The sequence below is a fragment of the Schistocerca gregaria genome, chromosome 2 (genome assembly GCF_023897955.1).
Source record: "Schistocerca gregaria isolate iqSchGreg1 chromosome 2, iqSchGreg1.2, whole genome shotgun sequence".
Taxonomy (NCBI): domain Eukaryota; kingdom Metazoa; phylum Arthropoda; class Insecta; order Orthoptera; family Acrididae; genus Schistocerca; species Schistocerca gregaria.
The window spans coordinates 854,015,957-854,037,627 of NC_064921.1; the positions used below are offsets into that span (position 1 = coordinate 854,015,957).

The window sequence follows — 21,671 nt, forward strand, 5'->3', positions numbered from 1 at the left end:
TGAACACAGACCAATCGAGAAAACAGGAAGAAGTTGTGTGGAACTATGAAAAAAATTAGCAAAATAAACAAAGTGAGTTGTCCATTTTAAGATAGGCAACATCTAGGACAACGGGAGTCAAGGAGAACCGTGGTCCCGTGGTTAGCTAGGGCAGCTACGGAACGAGAGGTCCTAGGTTCAAGTCTTCCCTCGAGTGAAAAGCTTAATTTTATATTTTCAATTCATATGTCAAACTCTTATGTTTTCATCACTTTTTTGGGAGTGATTATCACGTCCACGAGAAAACCTAAATCGGGCAAGGTAGAAGAATCTTTTTACCCATTCACTAAGTGTACAAGTTACGTGGGCCGACAACATATTCCTTTCATGTGACGCACATGCCGTCACCAGTGTCGTATATAGAATATAGCAGACGTGTTTTCCTGTGGAGGAATCGGTTGACCTATGACCTTGCGATCAAATGTTTTCGGTTCCCATTGCAGAGGAACGTCCTTACGTCTACTAATCGCACGGTTTTGCGGTGCGGTCGCAAAACACAGACACTAAACTTATAACAGTGAACAGAGACGCCAGTGAACGAACGGACAGATCATAACTTTGCGAAAATAAAGAAAGGAAACTTTTCACTCGAGGGAAGACTTGTACCAAGGACCTTTCCTTCCGCAGCTGCTCACGCTAACCACGGCACTCCTGAATTCACATTAGCTTTGATGTTCCCTATCTTGCGCATGGACTACTCAGTTTGTATATTTTGCTTATTTTTTTTTCATAGTTCCACACAACTTCTTCCTGTTTTCTCGATTGATCTGCCAACTTATAACTAAATCTGAGGGGGGTGCGATGGGGAGGTTCCCGTGTGAGGAACTAGCCCGTCTTTTAGCGCCTACAGGAGATGGAGAAAAATAGGAAACACCAAAAAGCAGTATCGTTGGTAATTCAGTGTAGGAAAGGGACGAGCTCTCTCTAGGGTTCTCGGCAACATCATTCGCTTAAGTGTGACAACAGAAGATGACGTTTCGCACATATATCTTTTCATAGATGCAAGATTTTAAACATGGCTAAAGCAGCAACTGTTGAAATTCTTCACGTTAAATGATAACAGACAAACAGTTGCAGGAGAAAGATTTTTTTAAAATCCTTGACCATGGTTTTGGTATATCTAAATACACCTTCCTCCCCCCATGAACCATGGACCTTGCCGTTGGTGGGGAGGCTTGCGTGCCTCAGCGATACAGATGGCCGTACCGTAGGTGCAACCACAACGGAGGGGTATCTGTTGAGAGGCCAGACAAACGTGTGGTTCCTGAAGAGGGGCAGCAGCCTTTTCAGTAGTTGCAGGGGCAACAGTCTGGATGATTGACTGATCTGGCCTTGCAACATTAACCAAAACGGCGTTGCTGTGCTGGTACTGCGAACGGCTGAAAGCAAGGGGAAACTACAGCCGTAATTTTTCCCGAGGACATGCAGCTTTACTGTATGATTAAATGATGATGGCATCCTCTTGGGTAAAATATTCCGGAGGTAAAATAGTCCCCCATTCGGATCTCCGGGCGGGGACTACTCAGGAGGATGTCGTTATCAGGAGAAAGAAAACTGGCATTCTACGGATCGGAGCGTGGAATGTCAGATCCCTTAATCGGGCAGGTAGGTTAGAAAATTTAAAAATGGAAATGGATAGGTTAAAGTTAGATATAGTGGGAATTAGTGAGGTTCGGTGGCAGGAGGAACAAGACTTCTGGTCAGGTGACTACAGGGTTATAAACACAAAATCAAATAGGGGTAATGCAGGAGTAGGTTTAATAACGAATAGGAAAATAGGAATGCGGGTAAGCTACTACAAACAGCATAGTGAACGCATTATTGTGGCCAAGATAGATACGAAGCCCACACCTACTACAGTAGTACAAGTTTATATGCCAACTAGCTCTGCAGATGATGAAGAAATTGAAGAAATGTATGATGAAATAAAAGAAATTATTCAGATAGTGAAGGGAGACGAAAATTTAATAGTAATGGGTGACTGGAATTCGAGTGTAGGAAAAGGGAGAGAAGGAAACATAGTAGGTGAATATGGATTGGGGCTAAGAAATGAAAGAGGAAGCCGCCTAGTAGAATTTTGCACAGAGCACAACTTAATCATAGCTAACACTTGGTTTAAGAATCATGAAAGAAGGTTGTATACGTGGAAGAACCCTGGAGATACTAAAAGGTATCAGATAGATTATATAATGGTAAGACAGAGATTTAGGAACCAGGTTTTAAGTTGTAAGACATTTCCAGGGGCAGATGTGGACTCTGACCACAATCTATTGGTTATGACCTGTAGATTAAAACTGAAGAAACTGCAAAAATGTGGGAAATTAAGGAGATGGGACCTGGATAAACTGAAAGAACCAGAGGTTGTACAGAGTTTCAGAGAGAGCATAAGGGAACAATTGACAGGAATAGGGGAAAGAAATACAGTAGAAGAAGAATGGGTAGCTCTGAGGGATGTAGTAGTGAAGGCAGCAGAGGATAAAGTAGGTACAAAGACGAGGGCTGCTAGAAATCCTTGGGTAACAGAAGAAATATTGAATTTAATTGATGAAAGTAGAAAATATAAAAATGCAGTAAATGAAGCAGGCAAAAAGGAATACAAACGTCTCAAAAATGAGATCGACAGGAAGTGCAAAATGGCTAAACAGGGATGGCTAGAGGACAAATGTAAGGACGTAGAAGCTTATCTCACTAGGGGTAAGATAGATACTGCCTACAGGAAAATTAAAGAGACCTTTGGAGAGAAGAGAACCACGTGTATGAATATCAAGAGCTCAGATGGCAGCCCAGTTCTAAGCAAAGAAGGGAAGGCAGAAAGGTGGAAGGAGTATATAGAAGGCTTATACAAGGGCGATGTACTTGAGGACAATATTATGGAAATAGAAGAGGATGTAGATGAAGACGAAATGGGAGATACGATACTGCGTGAAGAGTTTGACAGAGCACTGAAAGACCTGAGTCGAAACAAGGCCCCCGGAGTAGACAACATTCCATTAGAACTACTGACGGCCTTGGGAGAGCCAGTCATGACAAAACTCTACCAGCTGGTGAGCAAGATGTATGAGACAGGCGAAATACCCTCAGACTTCAAGAAGAATATAATAATTCCAATCCCAAAGAAAGCAGGTGCTGACAGATGTGAAAATTACCGAACTATCAGTTTAATAAGCCACGGCTGCAAAAATACTAACGCGAATTCTTTACAGACGAATGGAAAAACTGGTAGATGCAGACCTCGGGGAGGATCAGTTTGGATTCCGTCGAAATGTTGGAACACGTGAGGCAATACTGACCTTACGACTTATCTTAGAAGAAAGATTAAGAAAAGGCAAACCTACGTTTCTAGCATTTGTAGACTTAGAGAAAGCTTTTGACAATGTTGACTGGAATACTTTTTTTCAAATTCTAAAGGTGGCAGGGGTAAAATACAGGGAGCGAAAGGCTATTTATAATTTGTACAGAAACCAGATGGCAGTAATAAGAGTCGAGGGGCATGAAAAGGAAGCAGTGGTTGGGAAAGGAGTGAGACTGGGGTGTAGCCTCTCCCCGATGATATTCAATCTGTATATTGAGCAAGCAGTAAAGGAAACAAAAGAAAAATTTGGAGTAGGTATTAAAATTCATGGAGACGAAGTAAAAACTTTGAGGTTCGCCGATGACATTGTAATTCTGTCAGAGACGGCAAAGGACTTGGAAGAGCAGTTGAACGGAATGGACAGTGTCTTGAAAGGAGGATATAAGATGAACATCAACAAAAGCAAAACGAGGATAATGGAATGTAGTCAAATTAAATCGGGTGATGCTGAGGGAATTAGATTAGGAAATGAGACACTTAAAGTAGTAAAGGAGTTTTGCTATTTAGGAAGTAAAATAACTGATGATGGTCGAAGTAGAGAGGATATAAAATGTAGACTGGCAATGGCAAGGAAAGCGTTTCTGAAGAAGAGAAATTTGTTAACATCGAATATAGATCTATGTGTCAGGAAGTCGTTTCTGAAAGTATTTGTTTGGAGTGTAGCCATGTATGGAAGTGAAACATGGACGATAACTAGTTTGGACAAGAAGAGAATAGAAGCTTTCGAAATGTGGTGCTACAGCAGAATACTGAAGATAAGGTGGATAGATCACGTAACTAATGAGGAGGTATTGAATAGGATTGGGGAGAAGAGAAGTTTGTGGCACAACTTGACTAGAAGAAGGGATCGGTTGGTAGGACATGTTTTGAGGCATCAAGGGATCACAAATTTAGCATTGGAGGGCAGCGTGGAGGGTAAAAATCGTAGAGGGAGACCGAGAGATGAGTACACTAAGCAGATTCAGAAGGATGTAGGTTGCAGTAGGTACTGGGAGATGAAGCAGCTTGCACAGGATAGAGTAGCATGGAGAGCTGCATCAAACCAGTCTCAGGACTGAAGACAACAACAACAACAAAATACACCTTCATCGGAAGTAAAACACACTAAAATCACACGCTGCAGTGGAGATACATAAAACAATCGTGCCAAAAACGTCGACAGTAGTAAAAACATCATCTCCATTTGTACAACATAATGGTGAACAGAGGGTCGATGCATACGGTACTTCGCCTGTGAACTCGGCTTCCGCTGGCCACAAGACTACCCAGACATGAACATTATTGAGCATATATGGGATACTTTGTAACGTGCTGTTCAGAACAGATCTCCACCTCCTCGTACTCTTACAGATTTATGGACAGCCCTGCAGGATTGTCAGTTCCCTCTAGCACTATTTCAGTCATTAGTTGTGGCACTTCTAAATTGGCTCTGATCACTATGGAACTCAACATCTGTGGTCATGAGTCCCCTAGAACTTAGAACTACTCAAACCTAACTAACCTAAGGACATCACACACATCCATGCCCGAGGCAGGATTCGAACCTGCGACCGTAGCGTGTGGCACTATTGCGTGATAGCGGGGACCCTACACGATATTAGGCAGTTATACCAGTTACTTTGGCTTTTATGTGTACATCCCGAGAACTCTTCCAGAGCATCACAGTCTGGCATCTGCCTTTCTCCTGGGGAGTTATACGATGTCGTTCCAGTATAAATTCCTCCATACGCGCGCTCCCAGGTAGTTAATGTATGTTACTGCTTCCAGTATTTACGCGGGAACCTTGTAATATGCAGTAAAGTTTTATCCAGCCTATTAATGAGCAAAAAGCTAAATTTGATAAGGGTGAGTGTCAACTGCCGAGCCCTGCACCAAGCACAGACGCTGTGCAGGTCTTCCCTGTAGTTTGCTACAGTTTTCTAGCACTGCGTGCTAGTCTGCAAAACGTAAGTGCGAAACTAACTTTTACGTTATGTGTCACTGCAATATAACTTGCAGTGAGACGAACAGAGAACGTACTTTTATTCAAAGACAGCTCTTACACTGAAGTCACACTATGATAGCCCGTGGATACTACAAGAGGCGGGACAAGGTTCTTAATAGTGTGTGTGATCATCAAGGACGGCAATGCCTGCCCCGGATGTGCATCTTTTCTGGGGTTCATTCGGACCTGACTTCATTTTTATGGATGACAATAGGCGACCGCATCGAACAGTGCGGAAGCCCTCGGCCGGGCGGAAACTAGGCCAATGGACTGGCCTACCCATTCCCCCGATTTAAATCCCATCGAACACGTTTGGGAATCGTTGGCAAGGCGTACTGCAGCACGTCCAAGTACCATCCAGTACTTGGAAACCGCGCTGCTGGAGGAATGGGAAGAACCCCTTACCCACCTTGTGACCTGCTTGGGAGCACGTTGCAGAGCATGTACTGTCGTCCATGGTAACCGCACACCCCTTGAAGAACCATGTCCCGCCATTTGTAATATCCAGGGGATCATCATGAATCTTGGCGACTTCAGTGTAAATGTCGTCTTCGAATAAAAGTGTCATTTCAGTCGGTGTCTTTGCATATTTCTTTCAATTACCTTCTCTACTACACTGTAGCAGTTCTTTGTAAGTATAGCCCAAGTGTCATCGAGCTATTTTACTTGAGAGCGACGTATCACGCGAAAGTTTTGCACACCAGGACATGAACGTATTTGTAGTGGGATTTTTAAAACTAAATATTTGCACACTTTGTTTTCAGGAATGTAACATTCGAAGGTAAATTTCTCCGTAAACTAACAAAATAGGGTCATATGATGACATGATGGAGACCGTGGCTGTTGTTGGAAGACAAATGTTGATGGTGTTAGGACAGCAACCAGCCACAAATTTGTCTTCAAACAACAGCCACGGTCTCCATCATGTCATCATATGACAAAATTGCATTAAGCTTACCTCGCCAGGTAATGAGAAATATACATGCTTTCAAGAAACAAATTTGTGGATGGTTACTGTCCCAACACCATCAACAAAATAGGGAACCGATCAGCAACAACTACAAACTTAATGTATCATTCAACATTTCTGTTACAAAGCCAAATGATTTATGAGTATATTTATAGGTCTCATAGAACTTGGAAGTAATCGGAGTGAAAACTGGCCACACTTTTGAGTTTATTATATGGTGATCCCTCCCATGGTTTTTTATGTTTTATACGATCCAATACGAAACGCAAGATATAATTTTCAGTGGTACAGTAATCGCACTTTGGATAAGGTATTAACTGTAACAGGTGTTTTGTTTTGTTGACAACTGTGTGGCTTGTACTTAATGGTACCAAATTTCTTGCCATGAGATATGTGATATGCGCTGTTGGATAGCCCAGTACTCCTTTGTTGGTGTACCGTCTGCTGTTAACACACCTATTTAAAGTCTTTACGCACTGCGACCAACAGTACTGGCTGTTGGCTGTGCTCCGGTTCAGCCTTTGGCGAAGCTGATTTACTTTCGACTATCGCTTTCTCATCTCTTGTGTGTTTCACTACAGACACTCCGTTCACTGTATGCACTGATCAGACAAAACATTATGACCACTGCCCACCCGTTGATCCTCCGTGATGGCGTTGCGGGCATGCGACGCCGTAACAAAAGTGTGTAACCGGAGCAGACATGGACGGGTGATCACTCTCACAAAGATATGGACTGTTAATGGGGAAATGAACTGAAATCAGTTACTTTGACAAAGGTATTATCCGCAGAGCCTGTGAACGAGTATGTCTAAAACGGCGAAGTTGGTCGAATGTACACGTGCTACTGTCGTGAGCATCTGCGGAAAGAGGTAGGACAGTGAAACTACCGTTAGGCGCTAAATCGTGGACGTCCACGACTCTTCAGAGAACGTGGGGTTCGGATGCTTGTCTGCTCTGTAAAGTAGGACAGATGACGATGTATGGCATCTCTGCCGAAACAGCACAGTGCCAGAGCACGCACAAGTATTTCTGTCACTGAATCCACGGCCGCTCCCGCCGGAGGTTCGAGTCCTCCCTCGGCATGGTTGTGTGTGTGTTCTTCTTAGCATACGTTAGTTTACATAGTGTGTAAGTCTCGGGACCGATGACCTCTGCAGTTTGATCCCTTAGGAACTCACACACATTTGACCATTTTTGAACAAGTGTTTCGGAGCACACCTTCACAGTACATTTTTTAACATAGAGACCCGCATCAGACCACCCCTACACTCAACGACATCGTCAACTACACTTGTAGCTGGCACGGGTCAATTGGGGAATCGGGCGTCGATCAATGAGAACGTGCCGGCTCTTCGGGTGAATCACATTTTTGCTGCACTAGGTGGATGGTCGGCTCCACAAACGCCGTCATCCAGGGGAACGGCAGCTCGAAACGTGCAGCGCGCCACGGACGCAGTCTGGTGGGAGCAGTATTATGCTATGGGAGACGTTCTGCTCCGCTTGGTTCAAAAATGGCTCTGAGCACTATGGTACTTAACATCTATGGTCATGAGTCCCCTAGAACTTAGAACTACTTAAACCTAACTAACCTAAGGACAACACACAACACCCAGCCATCACGAGGCAGAGAAAATCCCTGACCCCGCCGGAAATCGAACCCGGGAACCCGGGCGCGGGAAGCGAGAACGCTACCACACGACCATGAGATGCGTGCTCTGCTGCGCTTGCATTGGACCTATGGTAGTAATAGAAGACACGCTGACAGCTGCGAATCACGTGCATCCCTTCATGCTTGATGTCTTCCCCGACGGCCATGTCATCTTTCACCAGTATTATTGTCCGTGCCTCGGAGCCAGAAACGTATTGCAGTGGTTTGAACAGCGTTATAGTCAACTCCCGTTGATGTCTCAGCGACTAAATTCGTCTGATGCAAATCCTATGTAATCTAGCTGGGTCGCTATCGGGCTCCATCGCTGATTATGCAGACCAGCGGCCCGTTATTTACGCGAATTAAATGACATGTGCGTAGATATCTAATGCCACGTACCTCCACAAACCTACCACAAACTGTAGGATTCCTGATACGCAGAATCAGTGGGGTATTTCGTTCCAAAGACGGACAAACAAGCTATTACGTAGGTGGTCATAACGTTGCGAGTCATCAGCATAGATAGGCATCGAGCATTAGAACTAGAATGGCGAATCAGAACTAAACGTTTTTCGACTTAATGAACGATATTTCGAAGCTGGCGGTATCTATCACTTTTTAATGACTTCTGTACAACCGGCCAATGACTTCTTGACGCAAACTGTGTGGCGATGTTTCAGAAGAATAAACAGGAGGGACATAAACTGCTTATTGTAACTAGGAAAAAGTTTGGATAACTTCAGTTATTCTTAAATTGTGAGGATCGGATTTAAATATAAATCCTTCTATTTACGCTACGTGACCTGAAATTTTTGTTTTAACAGCAATGCGCTTCTAAAAATCTGTAGTTTTATTCAGGATTCCGTTCTTCCATGTATGAGTATCAAGGTAAATTTCCTTTCCTCAGCCGTTCACTGAAGTATACAGTTCTCATAGGTCATCTATCAACAAACTGTCGGTTCCTGATACGCAGAATCAGAATACAGGGTGATTCAAAAAGAATACCACAACTTTAGGAATTTAAAACTCCGCAACGACAAAAGGCAGAGCTAAGCACTATCTGTCGGCGAATTAAGGGAGCTATAAAGTTTCATTTAGTTGTACATTTGTTCGCTTGACGCGCTGTTGACTAGGCGTCAGCATCAGTTGATGCTAAGATGGCGACCGCTCAACAGAAAGCTTTTTGTGTTATTGAGTACGGCAGAAGTGAATCGACGACAGTTGTTCAGCGTGCATTTCGAACGAAGTATGCTGTTAAACCTCCTGATAGGTGGTGTATTAAACGTTGGTATAAACAGTTTACAGAGAATGGGTGTTTGTGCAAAGGGAAAAGTTCTGGACGGCCGAGAACGAGTGATGAAAATGTAGCACGCATCCAGCAAGCATTTGTTCGCAGCCCAGGAAAATCGACTCGCAGAGCTAGCAGAGAGCTGCAAATTCCACAATCAACTGTATGGAGAGTCCACATTGGCACTTATCTGTCCGTAACTACTTGAACGTCAACTACCCGAGGCGATGGATCGGCCGCCAGGCAGCCCGTGACAGAGCACTTCATCACTGGCCTCCAAGAAGCCCTGATCTTACCCCCTGCGATTTTTTCTTATGGGGGTATGTTAAGGATATGGTGTTTCGGCCACCTCTCCCAGCCACCATTGATGATTTGAAACAAGAAATAACAGCAGCTAACCAAACTGTTACGCCTGATATGCTACAGAGAGTGTGGAACGAGTTGGAGTATTGGGTTGATATTGCTCGAGTGTCTGGAGGGGGCCATATTGAACATCTCTGAACTTGTTTTTGAGTGAAAAAAAAACCTTTTTAAATACTCTTTGTAATGATGTATAACATAAGGTTATATTATGTTTCTTTCATTAAATACACATTTTTAAAGTTGTGGTATTCTTTTTGAATCACCCTTAATGGTTCGCTGTGGGTGATATGTTGCGTTTGCTTAGTCTAACACAGTAAATATTATCGTGAAAAAGTATTTTGAAGTTTTCCAGATTGGTCTATGTAAAGTGTACAACGATAGATTGTTATTTTATATATCTCACCTGTTTGAAGTTACGCACCAACTTTTTCTTTAAATTGTTGATCGTGGCAGAAGCGACATTGATGTAAATTATTATTTAATTTCTTAACATGGTCTATTACATTACAATATTCCACGCGGTATTATCTGTTAAATTTTAGTGTAAACAAAGAAAAAACAATTTGTGTAGTTACATCATGTACCTTATGTTGCTAACATAAAATTCCGTCTCTAATGACCTCTGTGTCGACGGGACGTTAAAACCAATCATCCTCCCTAATGTGAAGTTGGCAGTATTTCTATATATATTAGATTTTCTTAAATAAAACTTCAATGTGGTAGTGTCAAATGCTTGTATATTTTCAACTGAAAATGGAAAATAACTCTGTAATGTAAATATCGATTGGACTATTACCATGTCTATAATTATTTACTTTTCGTTATATTATAACTTCTTGCCAAAGTTTCCAAAATTGACAAACGAAGTTAGGGATATTACGAGTTGATGACATGTTAATCATCAGTATTCGTAACACTGCACTTAATTAAAAACTGACTCGGTGTTTGGTACACATTGTTTCGTACAGTAGTGTCTTGCATGGTCTCGTTAAAATTAATTCTTTTTCTTCCTCGTTGTTCAGTATGATGTAAAGCCGTAGTTCCTAGTGTGCACCTCTGTTTCGTCAGTGTAGCGAACAATAAGAACAAAGTGACTGGAAGGATCGGTCACCGTCTGTGGAGTGTGTGTATTGCAGACGGGAAATGTTAGGACCTGTAACGTTTACTGTTGTTTATGTCGAAGGTGCATTGAATGCCACCAGTTACCGGAAGTGTTGCTTAATGTTTCAGAACGGGTGGACGGAAGTTTAAGACGCTGAGAGATATGGGTGTCTTTCCGTTATCATCGGAGCATGGAAAGAAAGGCGGACCGTACTCAACACGTTGTGGTACAGAAACGATAGGCGGGGACGTCGGGTACGAACGCATGCGGTTTGTAAGTCTCATCAACACCAGTGCTGTCGTACTTTTCATATACACCCTCAACGTATAACGCATAGTAACAGGCACATACAAGTTATCCTTAGTTCATATTATAGTGATGTAAAATCAAGCTTTTGTTCCGCGATTCATGTAATTTTCATATGCAATCAGACGCTTTTAGAATTTGAAATGATTTCAATTGAAACAACTTATTTCCACTATGCGTTTCAGAGGTTCAGACCTCAGGAGGATTGATGCAATACGACATGTATGTAATGTGTGTAGGACATGGTGTAACCTGTGACGCTGTCTCCAGCTCCTTTTCCTGTCCTTTTACATCACATACCACATCACTCACTGTGTTTGTTAATATCATATTTGTGTATTGGTAACCACTTACAGGCATTTCTACATGGGCCGCCTGTGTATATAGCAGGTTCTCGCAATATGCAAGTATTTCGTAACGCTGCAGTTTATTTGTTACTAGCGCTCATGCCAATCTCTGTAGCGGCGGGGTCAGCATGGCTGGATACTAACCGGAGGGCGCCAGGTTCGATTACCGACCGGGTCGGGGATTTTCTTCTCCACGAGACTGGCTGTTCTGTTGTCTTCATCATTTCATCAAGACCGGCCCGCAAGTCGCCTAAATAGTATCACCTAAAAATAAAAAAAATAAAAAAAAGAGAGAGAGAGAGACCACTCAAATGTTGTTCCATTTATACAACAAAACAGTCTCCCTCAGGCGGTTTGCTTCACCAGTTCTTTATACAAGACCGAAATGCAACCAGTCAATGACCCTTTCTTTCACTGTCTGTGTGCGTGCTGTCTCCTGAAGCCATTATGGGTTTGTTACGAGGGACAGAGGCTTGTACAGGACAGGCCGAGGTCGAGGGATGACTCAAGCTAGTCCCTTTACTGAGGACCATAACAACAACACCTCACGGAAGCTCCTTGATGTGCAGAAAATCAGGCTACGTCCTTACTGTCAACGAGCGCCGTGGAAAACATTCGGGCTCTGAAAATAACCACTTTGTGCTTGATGCACTTAAATTAAACTACCAATGTGAATGTCAATATAAACATTTACAGACATTGTGGATCAAGTGGCACTTTGTTATTTTACATAGCGAATTGGTGGAGAAATGTGGTGTCATCGCTGGCCGACGTTATTACAGTGTTCTACCACATTCAAATTTTACTGATGACGTAAAGAAGCAAGCCTTTTTGGAATGGACTCAGATGTTACACATCTCTCTGCAGTCTAAAGGAATGCATTATGCTTCAGTCGAATGGAGCAATGCATCAAAAACATGGTTCTCACATATAAAACTGTCTAGACGATGAACCTAAACTATGAAATCATTCGGTCACTGATGTTATCCTTCACACGTACGTAGAATGGAAGTTGAGACATCTCCGTTTTGCGAGGATCATGGAAAAGAGATCGCAGACATCAGCTTTGTGGCACATGAGTGTTCGCGTTATGAATTACAACTGTGTAACTTCCTCAAGGACTTGATGAGTACAGGAGTGCACCGCCCTGCTTGTGTAGCAGAATTGTTTCGGCAGCTGTCCACTGTGTATCATCCAAGTATTTCCCGGTCTCTGAGAGAAAGCGAATATCCAGATGTAAAGGGAACACGAAGGTAAAATTAGTTACAGAGAACACACCACATTCAACAAGCTCTCTGTTAAATTGGTGCTCCGTGAATCAGCGTGAGAAGTTACGATGTATGAATAGAGCTGAGCAATCGATGACAAGCAAAAGGGATACTTTCGAGGTATATAATTGATGTGGTCGGATGAACAGCTATGCCGTCCGATGTGGCGGTTCTAGGCGCTTCAGTATGGAACCGCGCGACCGCTACGGTCGCAGGTTCGAATCCTACCTCTGGCATGGATGTGTGTGATGTCCTTAGGTTAGTTAGGTTTAAGTAGTTCTAAGTTCTAGGGGACTGACGACCTCAGATCTAACTCCCATAGTGCTCAGAGCCATGTGATTTGATTTTTGAGCAACTATCTGGTCCTAGTACGGAAAATGTATTTCGAGTTGATGCATAAGGAGGACACTACAACGCCTTGCGAACAGTTATTCCCCCTTGTCATTGTGATGTTGTAAGAAGTGAATTGTATTACTTGTCAAAACGAACCTACACTCAGGATTAGGGGGAACTAAATTGGATCACGTGCCTAGGTACACCTACCCTTCAGTTAAAGTAGTGCACCTGACGGTGCAAACTTGCTAGTGAAGTTATTAAATTTAGTGGCGACGAGAAGGAGAAAGCAGTGATACCGAGGCGGGAAAAGTAGCGGCATGTGCAATCAAAATATAAGCAAGTCGTTGGCGCGGAAATCTCGACGTAAGCAACATGATGCTGAGATGAGTGGAACTGAAGCATTTAATTCAAAGGAAATGCAACAAAACGCATACAATAAACATGTATTGACCGTATTGACGAAAATATTGTCAGGCGGAAATTTCTGCTGTTTTTTGAACAATACAACAAATAACCAACTTTGTGAGAGCTTCACACTAGGACTGATGATATTTTTTTAAAAAATATCAGAAACCCGATATATCGATATTTAAAATATATCTTTATTGGTGTATCGACATATCGACTAAAAATACCGACATACCGGCGTATAAGAATATCGGCTACACGTTGCAAATATAGTGTCAGCTTTAGATCTGAATATTTAATTATTGATTTATTATTAGATATTCTGTACGTCAACAAGACAGTTGACTCCTTATCCTCCTCAGAGCAGGAACTGAAAGGAAAACGATGCGCGTTCACGCTTTGCCATAACGACTTTGCTAACAGCGGTAACTGCATGTAAGTGGCACAATAAAAGATGTCCGATGGGTCCGTCGTTCGGTTTCTTCAAATATCGGATGTGTCTGGAACACTTCATGCCGACTTACCTGTTTTTACATTCCTGCAAACGCCAGCGACCTAGCAGTTCATGTGCTTAAAGTGCGTGGTGAAGTTAAACGTTGCAGTTTCTGGGGGTAGCGTCGAGCGCCGATAACGTCAGCATATACCCTCACAGGTGTCTGCCGACCGCAAAAACCAATCTTGTCATTTAGATTATGGTCATCTTTTTCAGCAACTGTTTTAGAAGAGTGCCGATATGGACAAATAGCACAGTAGTTGCTACTTCTTTCTATCAATTGTTAAAAAGCAATTTTTAACGCAACTGGTGTGCTATTTCTCCACATCGGAAGTGCTGTTATTCCATTCACACCGCCACATCGCAGTACAATCGGACTTCTTCTTTGTGCCACGTATACTTGCTTCACACAGTCAAAGGGAAAGATTGGGCGTGATGGGAGCTCAAAAAGTAGTAAGACTCCTTCACAAAGTGAAAATAAAATTATATTCTACAACAATTTCAAAAGAACAGTTTCATATATTTACCGAAAATTACGAAAACATAATATAAAATAAAAATATCGGCATTCGATATTGCAATTTCAGTGTCGATATGACGGGGAGAACGATTTCCCCTATATGTATATCAATATTTTTAGATAGAGGTACCGATTATTCGATATATCGATATTTAATCAACAACTCTTCTTTACACACGATGTACAGAAGAGGACACTCTGAAAATGGGAGTGTGTGCGGTCGAGGATTAGGGTCGGATAACTAACTGAATAGAGATGTGGTTTAAGACGTCAGGTACCCCACACTTAAGCCGCCCACCCTTACAGTCCTTCATTCAAGTGATATCGTCATCTGAAAGCGGACGATATGAATTTACGTAGCATCTGCGAAGATTCCGCCGGTTGTGGAGAACCACGAACGTAGTGTGGAGGACTGCGAGCTAAGATGCTGAGGGCGCTGGTTCTTCTTCACACACGATGTACAGAAGAGGACACTCTGAAAATGGGAGTGTGTGCGGTCGAGGATTAGGGTCGGATAACTAACTGAATAGAGATGTGGTTTAAGACGTCAGGTACCCCACACTTAAGCCGCCCACCCTTACAGTCCTTCATTCAAGTGATATCGTCATCTGAAAGCGGACGATATGAATTTACGTAGCATCTGCGAAGATTCCGCCGGTTGTGGAGAAGCACGAACGTAGTGTGGAGGACTGCGAGCTAAGATGCTGAGGGCGCTGGTTCTTGCCGTCAAAAATAAAAAAGAATTGTCACAAAACCAGCACTGAACTCATTTATTAAAGCATACTATTCTGACACTGTACGCGCTGCCCTTCTCGCCACTGCTACATTTGCATCCGTTTAATGAATCGTACGGAAAGTGATCTCCTCCGAATTCTAGGGATGATGTGTCCTGCAAGAAGGCCCTCCAGTGTAAACAGCTTTAAATGTAAGATGACTGGAACCTTAAACTACCTCACCATTCAGTCCGTTTTCCAGTACCCATACCCGACCCACGTGCTCCACTTGCTGGACAGAATTTTGGGCAAGGCATCAGAATTAAAGTGGCCAGTGGTTCATTAAGACTTAGCGTGGATTGATACCTACAGGGGCTGGACAAAAAAATGGAAACATCGCGAGAAATACTTGCGTGAACATTACTACGTTGTTCTATTTGACCACGAACGGCACCTGTGCAACGTCCTCAATATGATGCAAGAGCCAGTCCGGATCAGAGCAGTGTTCTGTATATATGAGAGTACATTTTGTCGGAGCTAATTGAATTCAAAAGTGGGTAAATTATTGGAGCTTTTACGCCGGGTGCTTCGGTCCATGGTAACCGAAGAGTTTGATGTTTCAAAGGGCACCGTATCAAAGATTTGTACCGCATACGGGGAAAGTGGAAAAACAACTGTTAAGACACAACGCAAGCTGACGTGAATTTTGAGTGATCGTGACGGAAGGTCACTGAAGAGGAGTTTGATGAAAAGTAAGAGGACGACAGCTGCAGAGGCCACTGCAGCATTGAATGTCGCACTCGCGAACCCTGTCAGCGCCAAAACAACACGAAGGAAGCCCCATCAGCAAGGAATCGCAGGGTGAGGTGAAATTCCAAAAGGACTCATCAGTGATGCAAATGCCCGTAACAGGAAAACACTGCGCCGAAGCCATAAAACCTGGAATATGGCGCAATAGAAGAAAGTCACTAGGTCTGATGAGTGTTGTTGCACGCTTTGCCGACTTCTGGTCGAGTTGCCATACCGAGAATCAAACATGGCTGGGTTGGGTAGTGATTTGGCCAGCCCCATCGTGGTTTTTCATAAACCCCATGGGTACGTGTCGCATTAAAGCCAAGAGTTATGTGACTATTTTGGCTGATCAGACCCATCCCATGGTACAGTGTTTGTTCCCCATCGGTGTCGCTATGTTTCGAGACGACTGTACTCCTGTTCACACATCTCGCATCGTCCAGGGTTGATTTCGTGAGTACGAGGATGAATGGTCGCGTCTCCCCTGGCCACTACAGTCGCCAAATTTTATTGTTATTAAACCTTTGTGGTCTACTTTAGTGAGAAGGGTGCGGGATCGTTACCTGAAACTGCCGCTATTTTGCAACAGGAATGGTAAAGATTTGAATGAAAACCATACAGGATCTGTGTATATCTATCACGGAACGAATGGAAGCTGTTTTGAATGCCAACGGTTCTCCCGCACGGCATTGCACATGATAATGCGCTGTGTTTTCGGTGTTTCCATATTTTTGACCACTGTAGACTGTGTGTAAATGCTGGTAAAATAATAGGACTCCACGAATATTGTCAAACAGAGAAGCCGGTCCGCACTTGATTGTTATGCTATCCAGGGGATTGCCCTACAGACGTGTAGCGTGTGACAGTACATCAGGGTGAGGATGCTGGAGTGTATATGCTGCTAATGCCTCCCCCCCCCTGCTACCCTCCATGCCCATCCCCTCCCCACCTCTTCCCTGTTTCCAGAGAGTAAACTTTACGATGCCGCCGAGTAATAATAATAGTAATTTCTCAGTTTACGTGTAAAATGTGTGTCATGAAGTTTATACTGTATTACATTAAAATGTCTACCTTCAATACCCAGTGTATTTAACTACGAGTGTTGTATATTCCTGCAGGGGATAATACTGATCAAAACTAGAAGAAAAATTCCAATAAATATATATATGGAAACCGATACTTGTTGAGATATGGCCCGTTTTACTTGAGTAACGGTAGTATCCGCTAATGGTAGTATTCGCTGGACTAGTCAGAGTTCACAGTAAATGGCAGAGTAGATTACCACATGCGGACATATTCAAATACTCGCGCAGTAATATAAATAAGGAATCAGGATCGCTTCAGTGTCAGTTTATGGGCAGGAGTTATCAATGACAGACTCCTAGTGTCATATATGTTATCGAGCAGACCAACTAGTGCTGTGTATCACCGATTTCTGAGAGATGAGCTACCAGCGTTATTGGAGAACGTTACCCTTACAGACAGACGACTGTGATTTATGAACAACGGTGCATCATCCCATGTCTTACGGATTGTACGACAGTACCTCACCGCAACGTTTCATGGGCGATGAGTTGATCGAGGAGGTCCAACTGCATAGCTTCCCCGTTCGCAGCATCTGAATTCATTGCATTTCTGGCTTTGAGAACACTTAAAGGTGCTGGTGTATGCCCAACCCATCGGCTATGTGGAGACGTGACAGGAGCGTGTGCCCAATGCATGTGACGCTATCTGAATGGATCAAGTCTATTTGAAACTTAAATTGGAAGGAGCACATAGAAAATGTTGTGCGGAAGGCTAACCAAAGACTGAGTTTTATGGCAGGACACTTAGAAAACGTATCAGATCTACTAAGGAGACTGCCTACACTACGCTTGTCCTCCCTATTTCAGAATACTGCTGCGCGGTGTGGGATCCTTACCATATAGGAGTGAGGGAGTACATCGAACAAGTTCAAAGAAGGGCAGCACATTTTGTACTATCGTGGAATAGGGGAGAGATTGTCACTGAAATGATACAAGGTGTAGGATAGACATCATTAAAACAAAGGCGTTTTGGGTTGCGGTGGAATCTTCTCACGAAATTTCAATCACCAACTTTCTCTTCAGAATGTGAAAATGTTTTATTGACGCCGACCTACATAGGGAGAAACGATCACCATGATAGAATAAGGGAAATTAGACCTCGTGTGGAAAGATATAGGTGTTCGTTCTTTCCGCTCGCTGTACGATATTTGAATAATACAGAATCGTGAAGGTGGTTCAATGAACCCTCTGCCAGGCACTTAAATGTGATTTGTAGAGTTTCCATGTAGATGTAGAAACAGTGAGTGATTGACTGTGAAGAAGGGCTGAAGGATGTGTCAGAATGCATAGCAACCACATCCAGCACTGCCTTCTACGTAAGAGGGAGATGGGTTAGAGAGGGCAGATTGGCCCGTATCTCTACAGGCATTGGTTTCCGGACGTAGCACAATACGTACTTTTTTTCCAGTTTTTTACTAATACTATTTCCTGTTTTTAAACACCCCATATGTTATACATGTTGAAGCAAGAACAACTCCAAGAATTTTTCCTCTAGTTTTTCCCAATACTACTTCCCGTTTCTAAACACCCTAACACCCTACATGTGATAGACGGTGAGGAAAAAAGAACTCCAAGATTTTGAAACCACACAGCTTCACGAGGGAATGGTGTAGACTGGTGTGAGTAGTGTCTTTCAGCTACTGTGCAGGTGCCATTGTCAGTGTCAGGAATGGCTCAGTCTGCTGGGTGTCGTGCCTGTACTCGTAAAGTTTATTAAAAATGGCGGATCGCCGATAGCGACACACTGATCTTTTCGCGTCTACTTTGCACTTGATCGACCTGCCCCCACCCAACATAAGAAAACGATATACACAGGGACTCGAAATTTTAGAGAAACAAGTTCTTCTTTGAAAATGAAATGTCCTTGCACTGCAACAGGGCCGGAAATTGTGGCTTTAGTGAGGCATTCAATTCAGCAGTCTCCATGGCGCTCTAACACGAATGCACGTGACAACCCCACACTTATCGGACCGAAGTGTTCACAGAATTCTTACCGAGATCTAAAAGATGATTCCTCATAAGATTGTGATGATTCATGTACGTATGTACCGAGTGACAAACGAAACCCGTACGACATTGCGGCAAGACATTCTTCGAAACGTACGCTGCACATATGTCATTCCCTTTACAAACGAAGCCAATTTTCGTCTTTCGAGTGCAATTAGGTTTGACATACTAAATTGACAGAACTGCAAAACAGTGTCTGGCGAAAGGATTTGTAAACATTAAAAATTATATTTATTATTAGTGGTCACAAATTGTAACAAATATTTGTTACTTTTAATTCTTTTTGTAAAAAGACGTTGCTTGTTGCATGCTTCAAATTACAACGAATGCATAATTCTGCTTTTACCATATTGACACTCAGTTATTGATTTGATATGACAAATCAATGAATAAATTAATTATATGAACGGAATTCTAAGAATACCGAACCACTCAAACTTCGATATCTAACAACAAACACTGCTGAAATGCTGAACAGTTCAGCAAAAGACCGAACACCTGGCAACCCAGGGTCCAGCAAATAAACAAAAATTCAGATGCTGGTTTGAAAACAGCCTCCGAGAATTTCACCAACGGCCACTTCATAGCCCGAAAGTAACAGCTGGGGAGTAGTTTCTTTCAGTTTGTTACGTTGGTGATCGTTATTGTGCGATGTTGCAAACGTTTTTCCGGCCAAAAGAAGATGAGGTTATTTATGAACACAGAACTGAAAGTATTTGGTCTTTCAGCATGATGGTGCAACATCGGACACATTTCGTCGCTCATTTGAAATACCGAGAGACACGTATCTTGGGCACTTTGTCGCCTTACGAGGTGATATCGGATGGCCTCCACGCTCTACCTACTTGCTCATCAGTGAATCAACAATGGAGGCGTCCATTTGAGTGATGTATTGTTTAAAACCCTATAACGAAAAATATTACAGCATAATTATGGCACTTTGTAAACTTTACGAGATGTGATCAAAAAGTAACGGAAGTTTTTTAATTCACACGCTATACACACACATCAAAAAAATTTTGCAACACCCCAGTTCCCAGAACTCCTGAAGATAGACGTTGACTGTGGATATTGTATCACAGACACAGTCCCTTTGATTATTAGATGTCACAAAACCCGCCCAAAGATGTAAACAATCATGCATGAGCAGCGCCAATTAGACGGAGGGGATCCGACAGCCGATCAGTTCCAGTCATTCCACCAGGAAGGAGATACACAGCTTGTGTTGTCTGTAGTTCAACCATGCCTAGACGTTCAATACCATGGTTTGATCGCGTCGGCATTTTTACTTTGTGCCAGGAAGGGCTCTCAGCAAGGGAAGTTTCCGGGCGTCTCGGAGTGAACCAAAGCGATGTTGTTCGGTCATGGAGGAGATACAGAGCGACAGGAACTGTCGATGACATGCCTCGCTCAGGCTCAGGCAGTGGATGACTGCTACCGACGGATTATGGCTCGGAGGAACGCTGACAGCAACGCCACCGTGTTGAATAATACTTTTCGTGAAGTCACAGGACGTCGTGTTACGACTCAAATTGCGCCCAGTAGACTGCATCATGCGCAACTTCACTCCCGACGTCCATGGCGAGGTCCGTCTTCGCAACCACGACATCATGCAGCGCGGTACAGATGGGCCCAACAACATGCCGAATGGACCGTTCAGGATTGGCATCAAGTTCTCTTCACCGATGAGTGTAGCATATGCCTTCAACCAGGCAATCGTCGGAGACCCGGTCAGGCCGAATGCCTTAGACACACTGTGGAGCTGACGTTCACCGCTGGTGGTCATGGAATGCGCCGTGACGGCTGTACGATACGTGAATGCCAACCTCCACCCGATAGTGCAACCGTATCGGTAGCATATTGGCGAGGCATTCGTCTCCATGGACGACAATTCGTGCACATGCTGTGAATGACTTCCTTCAGGATAACGACGTCGCTCAACTAGAGTGCCCAGCGTGTTCTCCAGACATGAACCCTATCAAACATGCCTAGGATAGATAGAAAAGGGCTTCTTTGTGGTCAACGTGACCCACCGACCACTCTGAGGGATCTACGCCGAATCGCCTTTGAGGAGTGGGACAATCTGGCCCAACAGTGCCTGGATGAACTTGTGGATAGTATGCCACGACGAATACAGGCATGCATCGCTGCAAGGGGAGGTGTTTCTGGGTATTAGAGGTACCGGTGTGTACAGCAATCTGGACCACCACCTCTGAAGGACTACATCTACATCTACATTTATACTCCGCAAGCCACCCAACGGTGGGTGGCGGAGGGCATTTTACGTGCCACTGTCATTACCTCTCTTTCCTGTTCCAGTCTCGTATGGTTCACGGGAAGAACGACTGTCTGAAAGCCTCCGTGCGCGCTCTAATCTCTCTAATTTTACATTCGTGATCTCCTCGGGAGGTATAAGTAGGGGGAAGCAATATAGTCGATACCTCATCCAGAAACGCACCCTCTCGAAACCTGGCGAGCAAGCTACACTGCGATGCAGAGCGCCTCTCTTGCAGAGTTTGCCACTTGAGTTTGTTAAACATCTCCGTAACGCTATCACGGTTACCAAATAACCCTGTGACGAAACGCGCCGCTCTTCTTTGGATCTTCTCTATCTCCTCCGTCAACCCGATCTGGTACGGATCCCACA

The 21,671-nt window shown here is 43.5% G+C and overlaps 1 protein-coding gene across 5 annotated transcripts in view; it reads left to right on the top strand.

Moving 5' to 3' along the window:
- LOC126335220 (uncharacterized) overlaps positions 1-21,671 on the top strand; it is a 494,861-nt gene that overhangs the window by 317,516 nt on the left and 155,674 nt on the right. For 2 of the 5 annotated variants that reach the window (XM_049998254.1, XM_049998253.1), the window contains exon 2: positions 10,878-11,022. The exons of the other annotated variants lie outside the window; for them this stretch is intronic. The gene's annotated coding sequence lies outside the window, so the exon portion shown is untranslated. The remainder of the gene's footprint in view (positions 1-10,877; positions 11,023-21,671) is intronic. 5 annotated transcript variants of the gene reach the window in all.